The following is a 12,889-nucleotide window of genomic DNA, read 5'->3' on the forward strand; positions in this document are numbered from 1 at the left end:
TTAAATGCTTAAACTGTAAGTTTTTGTTAAGGAATTTGTTTAAGTACTTCTTAGATGATTACATTTTACTAAAAACTACCAATTACAAATTAACATTTTTTGTTTTAAATGGGTAAATATTTAGTGAAGCTTGTGTAAGCATTTGTAATTTCCAAGCTTATTGCTGCAAGAGTGTGTACTACAGGCTGCAAAAAGCGAGCAAACTTGACTACACACATTCACCATTTCTCATGTCAATATTTACTTTTTTAACATTATTGTTTCTTTTTTATTGTTTGCTAACTGCTTGCATTCATTCTGTTAAAATGCATATATTTACTTTAGTTTCGTGAAAGTGGGAATATGCATTCAGAATAGTTTGAGAAAAACATTTCTCATTTGAAGGGAGTTGAATAGGTTATATTAGAGCTGTAATTGTTTAGTTCTGACTGGGTAATGGAATGCTCTTTGTTTCTGTACAATACTAGCCAACATTTTAATAAAATCTCGATATTTTTAGACATGAAGGAACAAGAGAGAATTTCCTACATGAAGTGTAGAGCACCAACGACTCTGTTAATTGGAGAAATTGAAATTGATTCAAATTTCTATTTGAGTTTTCAATACAAAAAAAAACATGGTTTCAAATCGTGAATAAAAATCACAGATTTTCTTAATAAAGAACCGGGAGCACAGAATGGGATCTGTCATCGCTATCAGCGATTTTGTCCACGGCTGAAAAGCAAACAGTACATTTTATTAGACTGCCTCTACAAGAACAATTGTAAAAGTTGTACCGTTTTTCTCTTTAAGTTTTGAAATTCCAGCTACTTACACGTAAATTTTAACCATTTAGTTGTAAATATTTTTCTGAAAAAATAATATTTTGTTTTGGAAAGTTCTCAGTAATGAGGCATTTCTAATGTTTAATCATTTAGTGTTTTCTACTATATAAGTTCAAAATAAAAAGATAGAGGACGCTAATTACTCTCCCAAAAAATCCCGCCCAATAAATTCAATCCCCAATGTAAATAATACTTACGCGTTTCATTGCATTTACAATAATTTCAATAAGTTTTTTTGAAAGTTGCAACAAAATGAAACACTTTGTTCCACCTTTTAAGCGACTTAGTTTTTTGTACTTCTATTTACCCCCACATGCAGATAACTGTGTACTAAAAACTATTTTTACGTCCCCTACACAAGTAATTCCTTGCTGGAAAGCAAATTTGACCAGACTACAATAATTCCTCTTTCTAATTGGTAAAACAAATTTGGAGACACACGAAAAAATAACCCGACTTTCACTTCTTCTAACGTTTTAACTTAGAAATTTGTTCAAACTACGAATTGTGAAACATATTCAAAATTAGACTACCTTCTATTTTATAAAACTGCACATTGTACCGAAATAAAACTTCGGGTAGCTCAAAAAAAATTGCTAGAAATATTATTAAAAAAAATTAACTATCTACATGTACTTAACAGTTTTAGAGACAGACAATCGTAGAAGGCAGTTTCGAAAAATCAGAAAAAAAATCATTTAATAATTGTTTCAAATTCAAGTACAGCAACACATTTATCCCTGCTTTATAAAATACGAGACACAGGACCGTACTTTATACTGAAAAAATACATTAGAATCTGAATTGTCCTATAAAAATGTTTTATTTAATGTTGTAGATTAATATGACCACAGTATTTAATTGGTGCCATTTCTCAGGACCTCTCAAAACGTGAAAAAATCTCATCATATAGAGGTAATAAAGAAGGAGTTAACTCGGTTAGTTAGTGCAATGGATTTCCCTACTCACGCCTCGCTGTCTAATTAGTGGACAATGTTGTCTGTAAAGTGTGGACATGGTTCTTTTTTGGTGGCACTAAAATATGCAGCATCGTATGTTGGGGTACCTTAAATTAAGAAGAATAAATAAATAAGTACTAGTTGAGAAATTTTGATAGTTAAGTTATGGTCGGTTCTCTTCTGTAGGGAACTGAATCAAGTTATAGTGTTTCTGTACATTGAGATTTACTGTAAACACATGCCATGTTTGACCTAAAAAAAAGCTGTGATGCGTTTATATTTAAAATTATCCAATGGTAATTGGATTATCATTGAATATTGTTAGCAGCGATACAGCTTTTCGATTCAAGCTAATATGTTCTTGTTGTAAAATAGCAGATGGAAATTTAGTTTTAAGACCAGTTTCCCTTAAGATGAATTAGTGTGCGGTTAGTGTAAGTTAAGGAGGATGGATTGAGGATTTTCGCCCTTTAACTGTTTTAATACATCCATATGTTTCTGTTTCCATGGTATGGATTACAGAAGTAGCTTGTTTCAATTTGCAATTCATATTCCTAAATAAGGGGTATTATCACTCCAAACTCCAAACCGTAGTCAACCACTAAACGCAATAAACTGTTGAAATTATTATTATTATTATTAATACGAGGGGGTACCCAAAAAAAACCGGAATTATTTTTTAAAAGCTATTTATTTACAAATTTTTTACAGAACAACCTTATCCCCTTCAAAATACTCTCCATTACAACTAATACATTTGTCCCACCGGTGCTTCCACTGTTCGAAACATTTTTTGTAGTCATCTTTAGAAATGGCTGACAGCTCCTTCTTCGTTTTTTTCTTGACCTCTTCAATGTTGTCAAATCGGTGACCTTTCATGCCCTTTTTCATGCGTGGAAATAAGAAAAAGTCGCACGGAGCCAGGTCAGGCGAGTAAGGTGCGTGGGGCAGCGGAACCATGCCATTTTTAGCCAAAAACTGTGTAACAGAGATGGCTGTGTGTGCAGGTGCATTGTCGTGGTGGAAGAACCAGTCTCCTGTTTGCCACAAATCGGGTCTTTTTTGGCGAACACTATTGCGCAATCTTTTCAAAACTTCCAAATACAAGTTTTGATTGACGGTCTGACCTGGGGGGACAAACTCTGAATGGACTACGCCTTTGGCATCAAAAAAGCAAATCAGCATTGTTTTGATGTTTGACTTGACTTGACGACATTTTTTTGGTCGGGGTGAAGATGACGTCTTCCATTGGCTCGACTGTTGCTTTGTTTCTGGGTCATAACCATAGCACCATGACTCATCACCAGTAATGACCTTTGACAGAAAGTCTGGATCAGTTTCAAGCTGTTGTTTCAAAGCACGACATGTTTCAACTCGATGTTCTTTTTGATTGTCAGTCAGAACTCGAGGAACAAACTTGGCAGCAACCCTTTTCATCCCCATATCTTCCGTTAAAATTCGCTGAACCGAGCTCCAAGATAACCCACTACTCTCTGACAGTTGATCAATTGTCTGTCAACGGTCTGTGAACACCAGCTCTCGAATTTTTTCAACATTTTCGTCGATTCGGGCAGTTGATGGACGTCCAGAACGAGGTTTGTCATCAATCGACATGTCGCCATTTTTAAACCGAGTAAACCATTCGTATACTTGAGTTTTTCCCATAGCGTCATCTTTGTAAGCTGTTTTCAACATTAAAACACTTTCAGCAGCATTTTTGCCGAGTAGAAAACAAAATTTCAGAGCTGCACGTTGTTCAATTAAACTTGCCATCATAAAAAACGAAAAAAGAACAAAACAGCGCTGGTAAAAACAATCACTGCAGATGAACAGAACAAGCCAGGCAGACAACACAGGCAGGACTGAGCTGGCAAGGAATTGCGCTATACACGTCTAGCGGCAGAAATGCGTACTACATAAGCTCCATGCGCGGCAACGCAATTCCGGTTATTTTTGGGTACCCCCTCGTATGTTATTCCGTGCATTAGTTATGAACTATTACACAAGAGTTCACTGCTGGCATAATGAAAATGTATAAATAAATCACGAAAGAAAAAATTAAAAATAAAATGAAATAAATAAAATAAATCATAGTTCACAAATTCTGATCATTGTACAAAATAAATAAATAAAATAAACCTGGTGTACAATAATTTTAACTGATACAGTTTCATGCTGAAGATGTATTGAAGAATTGCAATTTTCATTGATCAAGCTGTACCAAATTTTATGACCACAAAACCGTACTATTGCCTTGAGTAGATATTAAGCCAAGGCGAAATTTATTCTCATACTATAATAATAATAATAATAAAGCTTTATTAACACCCTTTACAGAGAAAAAGCCTCTCCATTGGAGGATTTAGAGTTCGATTTGTACAATTCAATTTAACAATTCTATAGAATGTAGTATAATATACTAAGAAAAAAAAAATAGCAAGTAATTAAAAAATAATTAAATGAACAGTTAAGTATGCAAAATTTAGAACGTAATATACTGTAAACAAAATAAGCTACAAAATTTATAACAAAAATTACTTTCTTCTAAATTAATAAATTTAAATTCTTCATTAATAAATTATAACTGTTACATCTCAAAATAATTGTTTACAACTTTAGTCCATACACCTCTATCTCTTGCTGTGGTCCACCACCGGCAACCCACTCTATCTGCCATCTCATCTCTCCACCTCACTACTTGACGACCTCTTCTTCTCTTCCGATTTCTTGGCGTCCACTCAGAACTTCTCTTTGCCCACCTTTTATCCTCCATTCTGGCCACATGACCTGCCCATTTCCATTTTAATCGATGGGCCTCCAATTCTAAATCCTGCATTTTTCCGAATTTCCTTCGTACTTCCACAATACTTTTCTTTTCTTGCCTCTTTACTCCTAGCATACTCCTCAACAATTTATTTTGGGTTATTCGGAGCCTATTGGAAAGGTATTTGGTGAGGGCCCAGGTTTGACATCCATACAGAATGCAGGGATAAACGCACTGAGTAAGTACTTTTCCTTTCAGTTCATTCGAGAAATTTCCTTTAAAAATACTTTTAAGTGCCCAAAATTTCTTCCATCCCCTATTAATCCTTTTATACAATTCTTCCTCTCTCCTGCAATTAAAAGAGATCGTTTGTCCTAAATAGTTAAAATCTTCTACAAATTCTAGTTCCTCTCCTTCGATTCTAAAACCTTCCCTTCTCCCATTGGTGAGAATTTTGGTCTTCTTCCAATTCGGTATTAATCCCGCTTTCTTGCATTCTTTTAGCAATTCGGCTAGCATTTCTTCCGCCTGTATCAGATTTGGTGCGAAGATTACAACATCATCAGCGAAGCGAAGGTGATTGAGGAACGCACCATCTACACAGATTCCTCTCTTCTCCCAATCCAGCCTTCTAAAGATACTTTCCAATACACAGTTGAATAGCATAGGAGATAAAGGGCAACCCTGTCTCACTCCCCTCTCTAGACTAAAGTCTTTTCCTCTCCTCTCCAACATAATGTAGGCCTTATTGTTAGAGTAGATTGCCTTAAGTAGGTCGATGTACACCTTCTCCACTCCGATTTCCTGTAGAGCTAACCAAATAGCTTGATGTTCTAACATATCGAATGCCTTTTGGAGATCAACAAATATTAGGTATATTTCCATTCTATACTCTCTACATTTTTCCACTACCTGGTTTACTGTCTGAAGGTGATCAATTGTTGAGTACGAAGGCCGGAAACCTGCTTGTTCTTCCGGTTGGAATTCATTTATTTTATTTTTTATTCTATTTTGAACAATGTATGCAAATAATTTGTACATAACTGAGGTAAGGCTGATGGGACGGTAATTGTTAATTACATTTCTTGAACCGCCTTTATGCAAAATGAGGATCTTATTACATTCCCATTGACTTGGAATAATAGCATGCAATAAAATATTAGAGAAGAGCCTGGTTAAAACTTTACTTAGCGCATTTTTACCTTCTTTAATCATAACTGCCTCTATCTGGTCATCCCCTGTAGCTTTGCCTAATTTCAATCTCTCAATGGCTTTCTCAACTTCTCCTTCCAGAATCGCTAAGAATTCCTCCTCCCTCTCCTTTTCTAAAAACTTACTTCTATTTTCATCCTCCAAACTCCGGTCCCGTTTATAAATATTTTCATAAAATATTGAGATATTTTCTAATATTTTTTCCCTATCTGTTATTATACCTTCTGGCATTTCCAGTTTTTGAATCCAATGTTTCTTTATATCTGATAATTCTTTCTTCATCTTCTTTGTCGAACCTTCTTCCACTACCGTTTTTAAAATCACTTCTTCTTCATATTTTTTCAGATCCATTCTAATTTTCTTCCTTACTAATTTCCTCACTTCTGCGTGTTCGATTTTTTGAAATGACGTCTTGTTAATTATTTTATTATACTTTTCCCTTTTCTCAATCAACTTGATAGTTTCATCCGATAATTTTTTTGTTCTCCTATTCAGAGTTTTATGCCTCTGATTTTCTTTGCATGTCCTTAAAGTTGCTGTTTCTATAGCCTTCATTATTGCGTCATATTCCTTTTGAATATCCATGCCATTTCCTGGTAATAATTTAGACAGCTCCTCCTCCAATAATTCTTCATATCGTTCTCGAGATTCCTCTATTCTTGGGAGTAGACTTACTTGCTTTTTGGTAATTCTAAATGGTCTTCTCTCTAATTTGATTGTACAATTTATAAGTCTATGATCCGAATTAAATGGAAAATCAGCCTCTACTTTCGCAGTTACAGCTTTCCTTATATCTTTTATAAGTAAATAGTCAATCTGGAATTTCTTCCCCTTCGGAGAACACCAAGTCCATTCACCTTCCTTGCTTGACTGAAAAAAGGTATTCAATAGCTTAAATCCCTGGCTAGCTGCAAAATCGACTAGAAATTCACCACGCTCATTCCTATTTCCATATCCATAAGGCCCTAGAACATTTCCCTCGCCCCGCCTTCGTTTTCCTACTACTGCATTAAAGTCGCCTATTACCATTGATGTGCATCTACCAGATGGAGATCGATATAATTCTTCTTCCAATTGATTGTAGAAGTGTATTATCTCATCCTCTGTACTTGCAGTTGTTGGGGCATGAACTTGGAGTAGATATATTTCTCTATTCCATGCATTTATCTTTAAAGCAGCTAATCTTGGTGAAATTGGCTTAAATTCTTTAATGACAATATTTTTATTTTTCTTTATCAAGAATCCCACTCCAAAGTTTCCGGCCTCTGCAGCTGTATGGAAGAATAGGTTACCATTCTTCAATTCAACAGATACTTCCAAATTCCTTCTAATTTCAGCCAGTCCTACAATATCCCAGGAGACATTTTCAAGGGCATGCTCTAGTTCCACCAGTCTATCATTACTTAATAATGTCCGTGTATTGAGTGAACCAATATTTAATGTTCTACAACTTCTCATTTTTCCTTTTCCCGTGTTTACCTTAGAAATGCCTAGGTCCTTCACCAATTCCTTCCCATCAGGCAGTAATTGTTATTTACTATTGCTCTCTGTTCCAACTCCTGAATTATTCTTATTAATGTAACACGGATTTCCCTGTTTCTGAGATTTCTTGTCGATTTCACGAGCCGTATAAGGACTGCTTAGAGCCGCTTCTTCTTTTTCACTTTTCTTTATGTCAAGACTAGCACTTCTGCTTTTCTTTAGAAGAGTTTTAGCCCTTATAGAGGTAGATCCCTTCTCAATATGCTTAATTTCTGGCGACTTTTCTTCGCTCCTACCTCTTTTATTCTGTACATTTCTACCATCCTGTAATTCCGTTAAGGTATAAAATATGCCATTTATTAAAAGCTTGTCATACTTGAAAAGTACTTTATCACCTCTAACTTTAGCTAAATCGTAATATTTTTGTAATTCTTTCCTTATTTTCCGGACCTCTTTGGGCATATCTTCTTTAATTCTTATATTTTTTGTATCTTCTTTGTCGGCCAACTTATGTTTATTTCTGAGGATATCATTTCTTAATAGAGCTGATGTTAGTTTAACTTTTATTGGTGTATCTCCACCTTCTGTATTATTTAGAATAATAATTTCATCCAATTCATATTTAGAAATACCAATTCCAATTGCATTGAAAATATTAATTAATTTTTCTCGTAGATCTGAAATATCGGCCTTATCCAAACCAAATACTACAATATTATGTCGCCTCTCTCTCATCTGCTCTCTGAAGTTAATCATTTTAATATTATCTAAATCCGTTTTCATTTCCATAATTTCTTTTTTATACATCCCTTCAAAACTGTTTAATTTCTTTTCTAATGAATCCAAAATTAACACCTTTTCTAAAATTGTATTTATTTTTTCCTCTAATCCCAGAGACATTTTATTACTTTCTTATTTATAATTTATTACTTTCTAAATTTATCTCTTTATTTATAATATCAATAATTTATTAGTTTCAAAGTAAGCGACAAATCCTTGTAGAAGCCTTTAAAGCTAATTATATCGACTGTAGCGTGGTTTTAAGATTTAATTTTTATAAGAAAAATAATAAATACCTTGAACTTATTTATTCCACTTTATTGTATTGTAACAAATAGATAAACAGATTGTTTATTTAGAAAGAGACAGACGATGAGAGTCTAACTATAGTAGTACTCCCCACCACTAAACTAAACTTCTCTATACAGATTTCTTGAATAAACTCACTAAAATCAAATTACTTTTTTAAACAAAACTACTCGATGAATATTCTCATACTAAGAAAAGAAAAATAGAAGTAAACAAGAAAGTACACTAACATGATAATAATTGTTACATTCAATGAAAATAAGATAACTTTAAAATAGAAAGTAACCATTTTAGATTGCTGACAGCTCGGAGAAAGAGGAAGAAAATGGTAAATAAATAATTGTATACATTTGATGATAATATAGAATTTGGAATATGGAGCTGATATAAATTTATAATACATACGAGGGTCGTTTGAAAATTCCGTGCAAAAATGAAAACTACTTAATTTTTTGGGGTAAACCTTTTTTATTTTTCAACATAGTCTCCTTTTAGGCTTATACACTTCGTCCAATGCTGCTCTAGTTTGTTGATCCCTTCCGAATAATAAGATTTGTCCAAGTCTGAAAAATAGCCATTCGTTTCTGCAATCACCTCCTCGTTTGAATAAAATCTTTTTCCCGCCAGCCATTTCTTCATATTGGGGAACAAATAGTAGTTTGAGGGAGCCAAGTCTGGAGAATAGGGGGGATGCGAAACAAGTTGGAACCCTATTTCTATTAATTTTGCGACCACAACTGCTGAGGTGTGAGCTGGTGCGTTGTCCTGATGGAAAAGGACTTTTTTGTGGGCCAATCGTGGGCGTTTTTCTTGCAGCTCGGTTTTCAAACGGTCCAATAACGATGAATAATATGCACCTGTAATAGTTTTACCCTTTTCCAGATAGTCGATGAGGATTATTGCTTGCGAATCCCAAAAGACAGTCGCCATAATCTTTCCGGCCGAAGGAACGGTCTTCGCCTTTTTTTTGGCGCAGATTCCCCCTTGGTAACCCATTGTTTAGATTGTTCTTTGGTCTCAGGAGTGTAGTGATGTATCCATGTTTCATCCACAGTGACGAAACGACGCTTAAAGTCCTGCGGATTCTTCTGGAACAGCTGCATACCGTCCTTGCCACACTTCACACGATTTCGTTTTTGTTCAAGCGTGAGCAATCGCGGCACCCATCTTGCGGATAGCTTTGTCATGTCCAAATGTTGATGCAAAATATTATGTACCCGTTCATTCGAGATGCCCACAGCACTAGCAATCTCACGCACCTTCACTCTTCTGTCATCCATCACCATATCATGGATTTTATCAATCATTTCTGGAGTAGTAACCTCAACAGGGCGTCCAGAACGTTCAGCGTCACTTGTGCCCACATGGCTACTCCGAAAATTTTGAAACCACTTATAAACTGTTCTAATCGAAGGTGCAGAGTCACCATAATGTTTATCAAGCTTCTCTTTAGTCTCCTGAGGCGTTTTGCCTTTCATAAAGTAGTGTTTAATCAACACACGAAATTCTTTTTCGACCATTTTTTGAAAATCACTCGACTTCCTCGATTCAAACGAATGCCAAACACAAAGAAATAGACCGATCTGGCTGAAACTTGGTGTGTGTTCTTCCAAGAGATGCTACTAACTAAACATAACCTCGATATGCGCCAGTAGTGCTATCTCTCTGACTTTGCACGGACTTTTCAAACGACCCTCGTATTTTGAAGTTTATCAGCCGGATTCTACTGATGAGGCGTTTCACCTTAATTGGAACATCAAAATAAAAAATATTCTTCTATACCCGGCACTGTTTTCAAGTGAAAATATAAATGGTTACAAGTAATGAACTGTTAAAATTTAATTAGGATATTTATTTCAAGTTAGCACGTGACATAAATTTTATAATTTTTAGGATGATTATTCCGTAGTTATTAGTTTAGAAATGGAAAGAAGAACATGGACCATTGGTATTTCAGAATCAATACCTCTTAAAGCAGGTCAACTACAAACATGGTTGGGGGGTTGGCGAGGGAACTAGAGTATGAAATATTATCTTCTTTTCGGCGATGTACTTATGTAGGTAAGATAAATATTTGGACATGTCAATCAACTACTCAGCTCTCGCCATGGCGGTCGGCGAGTTGTTTGTACTCTGTCTACATTAAATCTGGAATAAAGCCAGCAAAAACATTCAAGGTGCATTTAATGTTAAAATAGTTCAGCTGCTTATTTACAATCGTAAGTTTGTAAAATACAAAAGACTGATTCATCGTTGGAAACCTGCTTTAATTTAAGGCCTATTTTGTCCTAATTAATTATTTATTATTTTTACAATCTGTAAAATGATATAATAAGTAATTATGTTGAATGTAGTTCCGGAGGGTTGCTCAAAAGAAGCTTTATTTTATCATGAATCCGGTACGAATCAATAGATATTTAGAAACTGTATTTTGATTCTAACTTTCGCCATTCTTTCATTATGATTCTTTTAGATGAATAGTGAATAAATAACCAGTTTCAAATTTGGGTTTAAAAGACATTTATCATTCGCACTTACAGATTATAGATTACAAAAGCGGGACGGGACGTATGTCCCATGGCACCGCAGTCACGAGAGGCTTATTGAGCCTTCCCTTTGGATCTGTAGATGAAACCTCCCCTACAAAAAAAGGTTAGGACTTTACCTACTAGTTCCTTCTGCGCTACAATCTCCTTTGGCCTCAAAGTTCCAAAGGTTTCATAGCACAATCACTCCAAGTGAGAGACCGTTTCCTCCTCTTCCTGACACCATCTGCACAACGGTTCCGAGCCCAACCTTGTACAGATGCTTCCTGAACCTACCGTGCCCCGTGAATAGGCCTGTAATCAGAGTAATCTGATCTGAGTAATCAAGCACAGGGTCTCTTTGGTTCTTTGTTTACACAGCCAAGACATCATACTCTTACTGTGTTTAATCCTAGAACCCATCACCCAGTCCTTTTCATGTTCTCTCCAGAATCAGTCACTGAGAGCCGCACAAACTGCACCCTTAGTGATCGCCAGGACAGGTTCCGGGCCAATGAAAGTTCATCACCCGGATTCTACTGATGAGGCGTTTCACCTTAATTGAAACAACAAAATAAAAAATATTCTTCTATGCCCGGCACTGTTTTCAAGTGAAAATATAAAAGGTTATAAGTAATAAACTGTTAAAATTTAATAAGGTTATTTATTTCAAGTTAGCATGTGTAGTAAATTGTTTGTAATTTTAGGATGATTATTCTATAGTTATTAGTTTAGAAATGGAAAGAAGAACACGGACCATTGGTATTAGCTCCGTTCCTGGCCATCATTTGCACTTAGTCAACGAAAGATAGTGGAGATTTAGAAGTTAGATTTCGATTGAGGAATCTTATTTATCTGGACAAATAGCTCCGAAATTCATGCTTCTCGGCAAGGGCAAAAGCTATGAACTGCAATTTCATATTTTAAAACATCTTACAGGTACTGCTTTCAAGTGTAGAGTAAGCTGAAGATTTACTAAGCTTTATATAAACAAAAACTCTCAAATGCTGAAATACTTTGTAGAATTTCTTGTCCTCCGAAGAAGCTATCAGATAGAGAAGTAGATAAAGTTCAAAATAAGATGATATTTGCAGTGACTGTAGTAAAAAAATCCACAGTAAGAAAAATATTTTCTCAATGGAAATACAAAACCTTTCTAAACCAGAACCTCCGAACTGTTAAGTTTCAGGGAAATAGAAGTAATGTGATGAGACTTTAAGAAGCTGCTACTTCTTGACTAATAACGCAGCACAGTTTCAAGGCATTGCAGCAGAGATGAGATCATCTTGTGCTATTTTGAGGCATGCTAGGGAATTTCAGATCAGCGAAGAGCCTCAGATTTCCTCAGTAAAATCGTATTTGGAATAAATGAACCCGTACACTTGATCTACAATAAATAGCATTTCACTTAACTCTGTAATAGTTTTCAAGCCAGAAAATTCGGCTCAGAAATGTAAATTAAAAGTCTTACTGCCCTTCCTTGATAATTTTTAAGTTTCATGTTTCGTTTGTTCAAATTTATTGAAACAAGTAAATAATGAAGAAAAATAAGATCTAAAATTCTAGATTAAGTAATAGATAATGATGAGTGTAGGATTGACAGAAGAAAAAAAACCAAGAGAACTGGGCAAAGTATAGTTTTTATCACAGATAAAGGTGGCTGGAGTTGGGAAAGCCTAGTTTTCCTCCGTAAATCTACTACAGCGTTGTAGAAAAGTTTTTCACTTTACAACTAAGAGATTTATAACTTAAGGAAAAGTGGGACGAGGAACCACTACTAGCGCGCAACGGCTGATACCTGTTGAGACCCTGGGGAACTAAATATAATGGTATCTTGTTTTTCCAGTTTTTCTCCACTTCCTTGTGTTTGTTCGTTTTTGGGGAAAAAACTGTTTTTCCTTTGTCATCTTTTTTTCACCACCATACTTTGTTTTTCATTTTAACTACTAATAATTAGCGCCCTAAACTTGAACACTTTTTCATTCATTTAATAATATATAATTCCTTTGTCTTAAATGGCAACCAATTTCAATC

General features: G+C 35.1%; 1 protein-coding gene across 7 annotated transcripts in view; it reads left to right on the forward strand.

Annotated features, from left to right (window-relative positions):
* Positions 1–12,889, forward strand: part of Ca-alpha1T (Ca[2+]-channel protein alpha[[1]] subunit T) — a 673,619-nt gene that overhangs the window by 509,548 nt on the left and 151,182 nt on the right. The window lies entirely within an intron of this gene.

The sequence above is a fragment of the Rhodnius prolixus genome, unplaced genomic scaffold, assembly GCF_049639745.1.
Source record: "Rhodnius prolixus isolate KJV_2025 unplaced genomic scaffold, Rpr scaffold_6, whole genome shotgun sequence".
Classification (NCBI taxonomy): Eukaryota; Metazoa; Arthropoda; class Insecta; order Hemiptera; family Reduviidae; genus Rhodnius; species Rhodnius prolixus.